The sequence below is a fragment of the Zootermopsis nevadensis genome, unplaced genomic scaffold (genome assembly GCF_977971745.1).
Source record: "Zootermopsis nevadensis isolate Lab colony 2312 unplaced genomic scaffold, Znev_1.0 Znev_ptg000028l, whole genome shotgun sequence".
NCBI lineage: Eukaryota > Metazoa > Arthropoda > Insecta > Blattodea > Termopsidae > Zootermopsis > Zootermopsis nevadensis.
The window spans coordinates 8,172,583-8,187,679 of record NW_028259160.1 but is presented as its reverse complement, the minus strand read 5'-3'; the positions used below and the strand labels follow the sequence as shown (position 1 = coordinate 8,187,679).

Genomic DNA, 15,097 nt, shown 5'->3' with positions numbered 1-15,097 from the left:
AGTCACGTAGCTCCAGCCTTTTCCTGTTCGCCTCCACAGGCTGTTTAAAATCGTAGACAGCCGGATTCAGAATCTCGGCGTTGCATTTGATATTTTAGCTGGTTCTGTGGCTGGATGGTAATCTGTAGTGCATTGTACTAGCATGACTTCTGTCTGTGACCTTTCACTTCTGAGAATACTGAGTGTCAAAACACCAAGTGTCTGTTCTTCGAGAGAAAATCAACTGTTTCGTTCTCAAGTCTGCAGATGATGTTTCATCTTATTTAATTTAACAATGTAAAGCAAGACGGAAACTGCCTGCTTCTAGATTCTTACCGTAATATAACTTCTCCGAATATCCTCCGTTCCAAGCGTTTTCATGGTTTGTTTTCTTTTGTGAAACTTTACCTTCCGTCGTTTCAACGTAGACATTTCCATGCAAGCAGTCTCATTTCCATTCTGTCTACGTAACCCGATAATCCTCAGTAGCACAGCTTGTTTATCTGTTGATAGAATGTCGGCTTAAAGCACAATTGACGAACCCAATCCAACAGATGCTCCTTGACTGGATAGTCTTTTCTTAATCTTCTGCCTTGCTGAACAGTTGGTAAAAACAATTTGTGCTGGAAGATTAAGTTTCAATAGAAACAACACACAGCCCTTAATGTAACGCTAGTCGTGCGCATTGGTATACAACCAATAGATTCCTTCGTTCCACCATTTGTACAATACATTGACATTTGAAAGACTAATAAAGACTGTTATTACGTTTTACTACTCTATACCCAAATACAGAATAAACCAGTCTCTGTAATGAAACAATAGTTTCTATAAGTGCATATGATTAGTTACCTTCATCCCAAATTTATGGTCAGGCAACGCTGAAGAGTAGTGCGGAAGAGTGTCACAGTTATTAGGCCCTAGGCCCTTTGTTTCATTGTAGTTGTACCCCCACAGTTTTCTCACCTGTCTTAACGAGCAGCTCAAATAGAACACAAACAGTTGACGATTAAATTGTCACGGAATTTACGTGGCCTTCTGCGTTCAGTGTAGATTTCGACCCATTGTTGGCCCGTCACATCAGAGTCGTGTAATTAAACAAGATGCAATAAGAGTGGGAAGGTTTCGAATGTACTCATTTGAATCTGAAAATCTCTACGGTCAAAATTTTCACTTATAACACATTATAATTAATTTCTTTCTTGGGTTTTTGGCTTATCAATTTTGTTTTAAACTCTTGTGACAGAAATTAGCACTCAAATTCATAATTCAGGAGAAAATATGAATATTTGTAATTCAGAAGGCCAATTAAAACCGGGCGGATGACGCATTGTCTTGTACCTGTATTTCATTAAACACCACAGTTCTATAACATTGGGAATATGTTAATTTTTTGCGGAGCAATGTTACATAGTTTTCAAATTACGTGAACCATTAACAGATTTTATTGATTCTGCGACAGCCTTGCGGCAGAAATATGCGCTAGAATTGCGTAGGTAAAGAAATGCATTTCTCCATTTTAAATCGTCATATCGAAAAAATTAAGTAGTGTCTATATTTTATGTCCGGTAACAGTTTTAAGTAAGCCGTTTTTAATGCAAGTCATAATACTTGACTTGCTCTTTACGTAAAGTAGGAAAATACACACTAAAATGAAGTTTCACAAGAAACGTGTAATATATAACTTCAGTACGAAATATTAGTGAAATCCATTCAGTAGTTACATGCATGAAACCTGTAGACGGTCAAACACAACTTCGGATTATGAATTCGTTTAATGTATTTATTGCACAGAATAGGTAATGAAGCGAAGCCTGTTGAGGTAATACGGGAACAAAAGGCTTTGGGTAAATTCTCAGTTATAATTGGTCTACATGCCCATTATTACACTTCGTCAAACCTTGCAAATTGTATGAGTTGAGCGATGTAAGACTTTACCACTGCATATTTATAAAATTCACTTTTCCACTTTAGACATTGTACTCACAATTGCGTATTTCAAGTCATTATTCACTTTGTCATAAAATGTACCACAAGAATAAAAAGAAAGAATAATAATACTTTGTATATATCATCTCTGTATTTTTCTTATTCCGGATTATTCATTCCCAAACAATTTGCATATTCATGACGCCTTTTGACTGATAAAGCCACACACCGAGCAGATTTTGTCTTCATCCTTTATCCAAAGACTTCGCACATATTTTCTCATTCTGATATAACATTTACAAAGTAAATCATTTCCAAGAACGTTTAACCACAACGCCTCATCTGCTAGCAGATGCTTCTATTGCAAGTTTCATTCTGAATTTAGTATACGTAGCTATGTTGACAGGTGAAGGTGGTTAGCTAATTACGTTCCATGAACGGAATACGTAATGAAACTTAATTACAAGGTAGAATAACTCATAGTTACAACATGATAGCTAATTAACTTCTTTGTTATACACAAGACAACACGACACGTTCATGTTTCTACCTTCAAGTGGATTGCCATAGATATCTTCAGAATTGCTTTCAATGGTACACGACATGACGCTTAAAGAAAATGCCAGCTGTGCGATATCTTCCAGTGATTACACCAATCGCTATCACAAACACTATCCTCTAGAACCACTACAGTAATGTAGATATTATGAGAATATTCTACCAGTGACATAACCTCAAATCTTATAAAATCTCACATGATAATAAATCTATGAGTCATTTAATAACATTTTAATCCCCTGCACCAATACTAAATCACAACCACACAATTCATAAAAATCCTTTCAAGATTTTATGCCTTATAAATATTCACCCCCCCCCCCAGACAATAATAAGCCATTATCATCAGCCTTTAGTTTCCGCAGTAATTTGCCTGTCAGTACGACAAATCTTTCTTTCTGTGGTAATTAGATCTCTCAATTAAGAATATATGCGTATCATTATATTTACTATCACGATCTGCTTCATTTACTGCTTATTCAATGATGTACCATGATCTAGGCTACCGATGTAATTTGCGTACGCGGTTATTATTGCTATATACGTTTCATTGTACTGAGCTCCAGACCACATAAAAGTGGACACCCCTGATTCATTCAGTACTTGGGGTTAGCCACCCGACGTGATCGTTGTCGCGGTGACAGACGAGGGAAGGGGAGGGGAACACGGCGTCGTTATATACCGTGGGGTGGGCTAGCCGCGTGGGAGGTCCTGACGCCTGTGAGATGGAACTTTGACGTCACCCTGCTTGTTTAACAGATCCCCAGATCTCCTGATTCAAAACCGTGGAAGTTTGGCTGAATATTGGTCCTTCGTTTTGTTTGATGTATCAGCTGCAAGCGCCCTGTATAGGCTACTAACTTAAAATGCAGTTTTGATTATAACAATTTAAGGAGACGCTCACTGACGAAAGAAGTTGCGTGGAGTTTATAAGCTTCTTGTTAATCGTTCATTTTTGGTTCGGGATTGTGCATTGAAATATACTAGTGATTTCTAATGTATCTCTAAGCGTACTTTAAAATACAGATTTTTCTGTAAAAATATCTACCCAATATTCATTAGCATACATTTTCAACATGCCGTTAATTGGGCTGAGAACCAAACGTCAGTCGGGCTTCTAAGAAAGTAATGATATTGCAACATTAGTATGTAAAGTTTTACGACATAGATGAAATTAATACAATACATTATGCCGTTTAAAAATGTTGAAAGAAAATCAATATTATTGGTTTACGTTTTCTTTGCCAGTAACATTGATACTGCATTGAGATGAACTGACGCTCTTGTGTGTCGTTATTCTGTCGTAGTCTTTATACTAATTAGCTTCTTACCCCTCGCTTGATTACAAAGCTTCATGTTTCATTTTCATTCTTAGTACTTTGGCTTGTTGATAAGACGCCGAGTGTAAATTTACACTGATTGTAAAATATTTACGTTTCAGACTGTTTTCCATGATTCAAGTAAAACAAGGTGAACTCATAGTATTATCATGTCAGTTGGTTTCTCGTAAGTTAGATTTATTAAGATTTCTGTCTTCTGGGTTGTTGTGCTGTGTAGTCTGGTCGATGTTTACCAACGTTTCAGAGGTCATACTGCCTCCGTCATCAGGGCGATTCTTAGTATGAAGCTTTCTGTCTTCTGGGTTGTTGCGCTGTGTAGTCTGGTCGATGTTAACCAACGTTTCAGAGGTTATACTGCCTCCGTCATCAGAGTATGAAGATTTCTGTCTTCTGGGTTGTTGCGCTGTGTAGTCTGGTCGATGTTTACCAACGTTTCAGAGGTCATACTGCCTCCGTCATCAGGGCGATGAATGTGCCATTGGCCCCAGTCTTAAGTGACTATCACAGACAGAGAAATAAAAATGTAGTACCCCAAAACGTCCGAAAATCCTTACGAATGTGTGGTTCCTTAAGATAATCAGCTTACTTTTCAACTGCTTATTGCATACCTCCACTTCTCTTCGACATTCAGTCGAATAAACCAATGTCTTGTGCGTATAGTTATAGGTGTAGGCTTACATTGTACATAGTCTCGTAATAAAAAGGCTAAGCGATCAATATTTAAGTACAATAAAAACGATGGTAGCCACAGGAGAGTTTTTGCTTTATTTATCACCTTCACGAGACAACAATAATTTCGAGTTTAACAATAGGCCGTCATCTGTCATAATCATAAAGGGCATATTTTATATGACACTCAAGTTAGTACCAAGGATAATGGTGTATTTGATGCATGAGATGATAATATAAAGTGTACCAGCTGCAGCGCTCGCAAAATAAGCGGAACGAAGCATCAACCACCCACACCTCGTACATCAGGATTGCATAGCGGGTAAGTTTTAGTAGGTTCGAATTAAGCGTAGTTCTACGTAACGATGTTTCTCTCCGACACTGATTTCAAACCTCGACATTCCTTGTCATGCAGTAGTTGGAATAGGACTACAGATATCTGCCATATGGCTGGCAAAGTGATGTGTTGTGTTACAGCGTCCTGGTCCACTTGTGCCTATTCGTTATCAGCTGGTATAAAAGGATTCTGTAATTTCGTTCACAGCCACTCAAGACGAAGTAGATACTGGATTTTATTTATTGTCGAAAATCAATACACATTTAGCTAGAAACCACGTGGTCTATAAATTTGCAGGGTAAATGCAATGAAGACATAACAGGAAACATAGAGCCACAGATTGAGGGGGTTACTCGGGCCAGATGAACTGGGGGTTGTACACTAACTGCTTACAGCCATTTGGATCCTCATAAACAAAGTAGGGTAATATGTATGTAACTGAATATTGCAGCTATTCTGCAACTATCATTTTTTAATATTCAGATTGATACAACTTCTAGGCTTGGGCAAAATGGATTAGGTACTCACTGTAGATGTTTCAAAACCCTGCAATTAGCGGGATAGAATCCTACTTGCGATGCTGATAGCCGCTCAGCTAGTTAGGATACTTCCCGCCTTTATAGAACCGTAAAGCTCATTACCGTGCTTAACAGGACCAGCCACTGGAACGTATCTCGACCCAGAAGAATCTATTCCACACTCTCACATCTTATTTGATTTGGATCCGTTTTAATATTGTCTTTCCATCTATGTCTAGGTACCAAGTGGTCTGTTCTGTTCAGATTTTTTGAAAATCTTTCCCATGCGTGCTACATGTTGTGTTCATTTAATCTTCCTTGAAGAACACAAATAATTAATCGTCTTATTATGCAACTTCCTCGAGTCTCTTTTAACCCCCTAAGCTCCATATTCTTTAATCTTTCGTTTTTTACATATTAAACGGGAAGACAAAATATTCCGAACTGCATTGTAGGAAGCATTCACTGGATTTTGTCTGCTCTTAATTTCCTTCGAAATTTTAACAAGATCTTGTAAGCTTTGAGATTTTCACAGCGGTGATTATGAAGATTTCTGTCTTCTGGGTTGTTACGCTATGTAATCTGGTCGATGTTTACCAGCGTTTCAGAGGTCATACTGCCTCCCTCATCAGGGCGATGAGAGAAATCTTCTTAACAAGATCTTATTCTATCAGACTTCACGTTTGGAAGTCCATAAAACGGCATCTTAAAGGAGATGGCTGTCTTCTGGGATGTTGCGCCGTGTAGCCTGGTAGACGTTTACTAACTTTTTAGAGGTCATTGCTGCCTCCATCATAGCTCTGATGATGGAGGCAGCAAGGGCCTCTGAAACGTCTGTGAACTTCTATCAGACTACACGGCGCAACATCCCAGAAGACAGCCATCTTCAGACTCACCGCCATGAAAACCTCAAACCCCACTTAGCATCTTAAAGCTTTGTAGTGTTAGGAACGTGCTACTGCGTCACGTTCACTGCAGTTGGCAACGATCTACGTTCGGTTCGTTGGACTTCGGTATGATGTGGAAGAGTGGTCAAGCTATAGATTCTGGTAAAAATATTATCACGATTTTAGGGGTAAATTTGCATAACGAGGAACTTCATAGTTTGTACTCTTCACCAGATGCTGCTAATGTGATTAGATATAAGAGAATGAGAAGGAGTGGGACATGTAGCTTGTAACATGAGTGGTGGATTAGAAATACACAGCACATTAGTCGGAAAACATGATTGCAGGAGGCCACTTAAGAGAGTAATACTAACTTGTGAATATGTGGGCCGGATTCGATTACTTCATAGCAGGATTTACAGGCGGACTATTTTGAATACGGTAATTAATCATCGCTTTGCATAAAATGCATTTTTTGAACAGCTGAGCGACCGTCTCTTAGTCGTGTAGTTTAAAGGGTTTTTTTATAGATATTGCCAAATAATGAAAGCCCTTAGTATGTCATTAGTAGTTTCCGAAGCACTGAGCAAATTTATAATAACAAAGAACACCAGCGTAATTTAATTAAATTATGTCATCATAATCCATTTCAACTTGAATTCTCTGCGGAGCAAACTTTGGGAGAGTTAGTCTGTAACTCTACATTTTCCCTGTGAACAAGGAGAGTGAACGACAGTCACAGACGTCAAAATAAACAGAACAGAATACATATAACCTAAGAAAACAAAACTTGAGGCAGACTATAAAACGGCCAATAAACCAAACAGCATTGGATCGATGATTGGAAGATTTACAGGCTTCCTCAGTGTCTTTACGAAGACGACGAAGGTTCGTTGTGTCAGATTCGGCGTCCCTTTTTCTTTCACGAACCATTTGGCTCACTGCAGCAACGGGTTAAGTCGGTTTCTTTGAACTAAATGGAACGTCGCGACGTCATTATTTCAATCATTTCTTTTTCAGTTTTCCGTTTATGTCGCTACTCACACATGTGAGAAAAATTGTAATTATGCCCTTTCATCCTAAACATTCTTATTGAATAGAGTTTTAATATACGTTAATAACTAGATATGAATTAGCTTCATATTAGAATTTGTAGTATACTTTTACTAACAATTACAATCCATATTGTTTGCATTCTATCTATAATTTTGAAAATTACATACACACAACCAAAAATGGCATAATTGCATTTCTGTGGTTAGAAAATACTGATCATTATCACCCCTTTATTAACTACAAATCTATCTACTCATCTATTCAACTATGAAATCAATCAATCTGCTCGTGTATGCATTAATTTGTCCACCCATCCTCCGATGCGTTCCACTTTTCAATAAATGACCCCTTGATTTTCGCATTATTCCCTATAAATGGAAAAGTTGTTAATAGAATGTGACCAGGATATTACCTGGCAAAGAGATTCTTTACACGCTAATAAGAAGATTATAGAAGTAAATCTAAATACATGCTCATGACCAGTCACTAGACTGCGAGACAAAATTATAATATATAGAGATAGTTTATATCTTTTGAAAATGTGACATATTTGAACAATTTGGGAACTATAGTAACCAATTAGAATTGAATTCACGAATACATTAACAGTAGATTTAGAATAGATTAATATCTAATTAAATTCAGACAATGTTTGTTACAATTCATTTCAAAATCATATGCCATCAGCCTCGTACTTAAAAACATAAACTATACGAACCTGCGTAGTATAATTTCTACTTTTTGTTTCGTATATTTGTAAGACCTTGAATCCGATGTTAAGGGGAGAACACGGTTTGAATTTATGTGAGGACAGGATGCCGAAAATATGAGAAAAATATTTGTATATAAGAGTGATGAAGCAACGAGAGGCTGGACAGAATTGTATAATAAAGAGATTTATAATTTATATTTTTTTTCCATATATAAACAGGGTGATAAAACAAAGGATCCATGTAACAAACATGGGACAAATAAATGCATACAAGATTTTGCTCGGAAAACCGAAAGTGAGGACTACCTGGAAGTCCTGTACGTAGATGGTAAGAAAATAAACTCCTTACCACCGTTCTCAAACATCCTCAATCAGCGACCTTCCTTTAATATGGGATACGAAGTTTCACAACCATAAAAACTAATCTTCTTCATTACAAGGCCTAGGCCGTTTAGACTCGTTTGGTCGTTACACAATCCATTCAAAACATTCCGCTTTTCTCGAAGTCTGCATTTCAGTTCTCGTCTTGTTAATCTTTAGTCTGACGTCCGGTGAACGTGACATCTCCACTCCCCCTTTATTCATTCCTTGACGTCGTCGATCGTTTTGTTAGCATATAAATTCTTAATGTCCCTTCTTCGCTGTCTGTCTCTCAAAGTTACTCCTTTGAAACCACTTAGAAATCTCAATTCTGCTTCTTCGATCCCCTATTTGTCTCCAGATCTCGACTCAACATCCGATTCTGTATAATAAGCTTGTTTCTGAGACAGCATTATGAAATCTCAGTTGGTGTACCGTAACCGCTTCTCTGTTGTAATGTCTCTTCAGTACACCGTTAAATTTAAATTTTCGTCCAGCTCTATATTTACGTCTTTATTAGAAATCCGCTATACAAAGTATTTAAAATCTTTGACCTGTTGCAAAATTGTTCCCTTTACAACAATTTGTATGCATATTGTGTAATTCTCTCTCATTATCATCGCTTTTGATGTAATTTTGTGTTGTGCATTTCCAAACTGTTATTCAAACTAAAACCCCTTCTGTAAATGTTCATTTTCTGCTAATAATCTTTGGTCATCAGCATTTGAGGTTTCACGGCGTTGTGTCCGAAGATGGCTGTCTTCTGGGTTGTAGCGCCGTGCAGTCTAGTAAACTTCTGCCAGATTACAATGCGCAACAACCCAGAAGACAGCAATTTTCAGCATATACAATTGTACGTGGTGGGTAGTCTGCAACTATTTTTAAACCTGCATATTTCTTCTTTTCCCATAATTTTACTATTCAGTCCGAACATACAAGTATTACAGAAAGGACAATCAGAATCCTTGTCTAAGGCCCTATATTTATTAACATTGTTTCATAATATATTCATCTAATTGCATTAATTAAATTATTTGGAAAATTTAGGCTTTCCAAGACTGATTCATTCTTCTTTCTGTTTACTCCGTCGTATGCTTTCTGATAATCTAAGAAACACAAGGTATCCAGATGTGAAACCTTGCTGCCTTGGAAGGAAGAGGAGGGGTCCTTAAAGGCCAGAATCGTAGAGCGGTGCAGGTCTAGAAGGGCACATGGGTGGCTGCCCCACCACTGGAGTGTAAAGTTATAGTCTGTTAATGATAATGTGGCCAGTCAATTACCCCTATGTGTAAGCAAACTGATAGTCGGATGAGATAATTTAAGAAAAGGTAGAACTTTAATCTGGTTTGTTTTAATCTTTTCCATTTTAGACAGTAGAAGGGAAGATAAAAAAAATTGTGATCTGCATAGTAGCAAGCATTCTCCAGATTTAATCTGCTTATAATTTCTTCGTGAATGCAACTTAACATAATTTAACCCCATGAAGAAATTAACAACACATTTATCTTAATCAACAAGTGAAAGTTACCTAAACGTTGAAAAAGTAGGTCTGTGGCAAGAATACAAATGGTTTTATAGGAATCTGTCTCTAAATTGTAGAGACGATATCTTGCATCAGTCGCTTGTCCCACCTGCATTCTCGTCATGCCTAACCTGTATGTCTCGAAGCCGGGGCAGTTAATGCTGTGAAGGCATGGGAGGTAGAACACCTTCGTCTCGGCTCATCCACTCTCATTCATTATCTCTGTAAGCTAATTCAGTGGAAAGGAAGAGAAGCAACACTTCATGAATATTAGATGAGCATTTACTTCATGTTGGTGTCAGAAAATTGTGTAATAAACGCAGGTTTCGTACTATGCAACTTCATCAGTATCATCGTCGTCCTGAATGGATTATCTCAGCTTCTGACTCGAAACGTCTCAGGCTAAGTACCTGAGTTAGAAGTTTTAAAAACTTTCATTCTGATAATGATAGAGATTCGAAGAATCCTAACTCTAAAATCCTGTCAACAAAATGCGGATTTTCGACACCTAAATCCAGTTCAGACCCCAAAACCTTCTTTTCTTCCGTCTTAATTTTAAGGTCGCACCTTCGGTCTAAACACCTGAAGCGACTGTTTTCAAGCAGGTTTCCTGTTGACAAAATTGTTTACAGTTTTATATTCTTCCATATCAAGAAAATTTCAGCCTTTTATGAAATCTGAACGTTCATTTCTGTGTCCAGAATAACAGCTTCGAAAGTTGCGGTCGAGCGGATGGCAATCTTCTTTCGTATTCGTGAGTTCCTCGGTTCAGATCTCGGTCCAGAGGCCGGCGCCTCTAACTGATGTTTCTCGTGGTTTCTCTTTAAATCCCCCCAGACAAATTATGGGGTCGTGGCCTACCTGAAATTAGACCAACACCGTTTCCTTTCCAGTTTATTATTGATTAGTCTTTCCTTAATTGAACGTTATATATTCTGAGCTACTTAAACGTCGTTAAACACAATATAAATAAATAAATAAATAAAGTATCCAAAAATATAATGGAAAGATTTAAACCCCAGTTTTCCCATATCTTCCGTTTATTCCACCATCTTTGCTTCATATGCGCTGCTTGGGTTTTGTTTTTCATGCAGTGTAACAATTATAAAGAGATTTCTGGACCGAACATACTGTCGTATCCCTGGTAGGGAATCGATGGGCCCTGGACTCCCCGTGTCAGGACACGATTAGCCGAACGGTTGCTAACTTGAACAGGTGGCCTCGGAGCTGCTGAGTAAGGCAGCGTTTAAGGGTCAAGCCCAAGAACAATCTTCAATTGAATATATATAGATTCCTTTATTATGAATTATTAAAATTAAGAAGGTTTTACAGATTTACTTGTGCTGAGACCCCTGAATCCTTGACGCCAATTCCAAATCTTGAAGACCGGCTACAGCGTAACTGCCTCCGATAAAGTATGAAAGTTTTGTCCCCCGATACTAATTTTAGAAGGGTATATAAAGGCCTTCCCATGACATAATGACTAAAGAGTTCCTGGTTTCTTTTTCGCTGCTTCAAGGATCTACTGGATCCACACTAACAACATTGTTACAGTTCAAGGGTTGACAGATATATACTGACAGACCCTTCTGGGTTGTGTTTAAAATAATCGTGTTGTCTAGCGCTGGACTGGTTATCTAAATACAAACATAACAATAAATAACCGTAAGTGTCTCCCAATGGATGGCAGCGTTAACACACATTGTCCTGTTTCCTTATTAAAATAATCTCCCAAAGGATTCTCAACAAGTGGTCCGCTATTCGGACGCGACAATACAGGTTTGTAACGCAGTGTTATACTTTCACGTGCAAGTTGGGTAAACTGGACTCTGAGCTACTGTTATTACTCGTGATGGTCTGTAGCAGCTTTTCATCAGGTCGTGGGTAGAAAAACCGTTAGCCAAGTTGGGTTCAAATGTTTCTGAAAGTTCGAAGAAAAATTCTGTTCTACATCCAGCGCTTGTCTGGTTTTATAAAGAGAAACTTTCCCTGTATTTACGTATGTGCTTGAGCGTGCTTTCGTTTCTGTGTTCATGGATCTATGTAATCCGCCTTTGGCAACTTTTTTAACAAATTGATTAATTTATGTAAAATTGGTTACGAACGTAATTGCATTAGCCTTCCTGTTAATAGCAAAAATAATCCACAGTTACCATGTCAACTCCATATGTGCTCATCCTTTAATGTAGAGCCCTATTATTTGTAATGTTCAATGCACAATTTCTTACACACTTGCACACGACACGACAGGGACACTCCTTGAACAATTAAATTTTAATGTCGGGAAAGGTAACCTACGTACGTACTCGACATTGCTTAGAATGTGTAATGTATTTATTTTAAGTCAAGAGTTCATGTGCACACACGCAAGTTACATGTGGCACCGAGGACGCATGTTGACGCAGGTAAATTTCAATCACTTCCCATTTCCAACACTTGGTCTTACGGATTTACAGAAAACTATGAATCAGCCTTTGTATTGATAACCAAAGCTATTAAATACGAAAATAAAGGCCTCTTTGTAATTACTATGCGATTGTTTTGTGGACATATAATAAACTACCTTTTATTATTTTTACAATCGCTATTTGTACAAACCTAAAATGAAAATCTACTGATATTTACACCGTAGCCATGTGTGTTTGAGGAACCTTCTAAATTTCTCTGAGACGAGAAGAGATTGCGAGGTCTTGACAACAAAATGTTGAATATGTTTATCTCCGAGAAAGTTATTTATATATGAAGATTTCTGGGTTGTTGCGCCGTGTAGTATGGTAGATGTTTACCAACGTTTCACGGCGCAACAACCCAGAAAACAGAAATCTTCATACTCACCGCTGTGAAAACCTCAAATCATACTTATTTATGTATAATCCTCATCTAGTAAAATATAAATTAATTAACTTAGAATATTAACACAGACGAGATGCGTGCCACGCATGGGAGCACTGAAAATAATTAACTAACTTCATAGAGCAGAATCCTTCTTGAGAAGCTAATAGTCTCTCGGCTAGTAAAGGAATTGCCCGGCTTTTATGGAAGCCGAAAGTTCATTACCGTCTTCACAAGAATATTCCACTATTCTCTATCTTAAGCCAGATAAATCCAGTCTAACCCTTAACACACTATTTGTTTAGGGTCCTTCTTAATATTATCCTCAATATACTAGGTTTTTCACAGAAAAATTAGAAGCTCATACAAAACGTCGGTGGTGAAAACTCCTGGAACAATTCTATTTAAAACAGAAAGCCATACACAAAACAATATTAAAGAGATTTTAAGGAAACAAACTTTGTTTTTGTACAGAAATGGTTCGATCTGCGTGCTTTACTGTTACGATGACAAACCTACGACCTATATAATTCCAGTAGCAGATAAATGACCATTGAGTAGGCATATCTTGTCCCTAAATAAATAAGTGAATAAGTATTGAATTTTATGAACTTTTGAAACAAGAAGGCCTGTCACTTTTAGGCTTGGGATAAGTGTACGCCATCTACACTACAGCAGCTTTATTTACCTCAACTTTATTGCGATAAACCGACCTGCTAGGAAATCTACAGCGCTTCTGTCCGACAGTTTAAACGTCCTATCTTGTGTCTCTTTCCGTTACGTATTCTCATCAACAATTTGTTTGGACTAACCAATTAGCTAATTACTCAGCTACCGATCAGTTTGGTAAAATGTTGTTAATCCCTGCTGCGACCGGCTGTCTTCAGCTGTTTCGTGATTTTGCTCAGTCTGATTGCCGGGGTTCCCATCGCTCTTTACAATTCACAGCACGTGATCACCTTATTCTCATTTCGACCCACGTACCATGTGCAACCGATGCAACCAACCAATGGTACCCAGAACCGAGAATGTAGCTGATACGTGGTCGTTTAACTATCTGCCCTCGTTGCTCACTCTTGCTGCTGCAACACGCTGCCACCACGCCCGTGTTAGGCGTGTCTGTTGCGAGTCAAATTAAACAGCAGACGATGACACTGACAAGAAGATGGAACGACAGGAACAGACTCTTTCTCAAGGCAGAGAGGAACGTTGGAGGCTTTGGCGTGTTGTCAGTCCTTCACGATGAAATGCTACTTCATACTCATGCAAACTCAATGCATTACCCTTCATGTAAAGGCCTGGATACAAGTGCTGAAACATTAAAATATACCGGTTAGTAAAATGTTAAACTGTCGGACAGAAGCGCTGTAGATTTCCTAGCAGGTCGATTTATCACAATAAAGTTGAGGTAAATAAATCTGCAGTAGTGTAGATGGCGTACACTTCTCCCAAGCCTACAAGTGACAGGCCTTCTTGTTTCAAAATTTCATAAAATTCAATACGTATTCATTTATTTATTTAGGGACAAGATATGCCTACTCAATGGCCATTTATCTGCTGCTGAAATTATATAGGTCGTTAAATTAAATTTATCACTAAAACTAAAATGTTATACTACAAATTTCTATGTCGAAAGACGGAATAAATTTGTCAGTAAAGTGATTGGCTATGGAATTACCGACGGGCTGGGTGAACGGGGTTCGATCCCGGGCAGGTTCTAGGGCTCACACAGTCACCCATTTATCACCCATTGAATAACGGGTAATGAATGCTCTCTTCGGGGGGGGGGGGGGGGGGAATGCGGCCGGAGTGTGAAGCTGGTCACTTATAAGGATGAGTATAACTGTACTTCCACTTAACAGATATGCTTCATAGAGTGTTACAAAGTGAGACTTTTGTACTATATTTACTGTAATGAAAATAATTTAAAAGTTTTATTATTAACTGTGTATAGTAACAATGTGAATTAAAGTAGGCCACGGCCAGTTCCTTCCACATTCTTCCAATTCATTTTACTCTAAATTACCTTTTCAGTCGATACTATATACTTCGAGCTCCTGACAGCGTCGTTTAGTAGAACACGAATAAATAATCACACAAAATGAATTTTTCCTCGAAATTAACTCGCGTGCACATTTGTAAGTCCACAAGTGACAGAGACGTAGATTTATAACATAGTGTATTCTAACCGCGGTTACTTAAACCATAAAGATAGAAATTACTGTCTGTACATTACCATCCTGGAAAAGAGAGGAAATTGATAAGGAAGCGCGCTTTTTTGCCGATAAATCCGGTTGATCAGTTGCGGGGAATTCTTACGGAATCGAAGTGGACTCCTAGATGAAATTATCGCATGTCTCGAAAGAAAAGCAGTCGATTTAATGAAATGAAAAATTAA

At 38.0% G+C, this 15,097-nt stretch overlaps 1 protein-coding gene across 1 annotated transcript in view; it reads left to right on the top strand.

Annotated features, from left to right (window-relative positions):
• TfIIA-L (transcription factor IIA L) overlaps positions 1-15,097 on the top strand; it is a 156,214-nt gene that overhangs the window by 117,838 nt on the left and 23,279 nt on the right. The window lies entirely within an intron of this gene.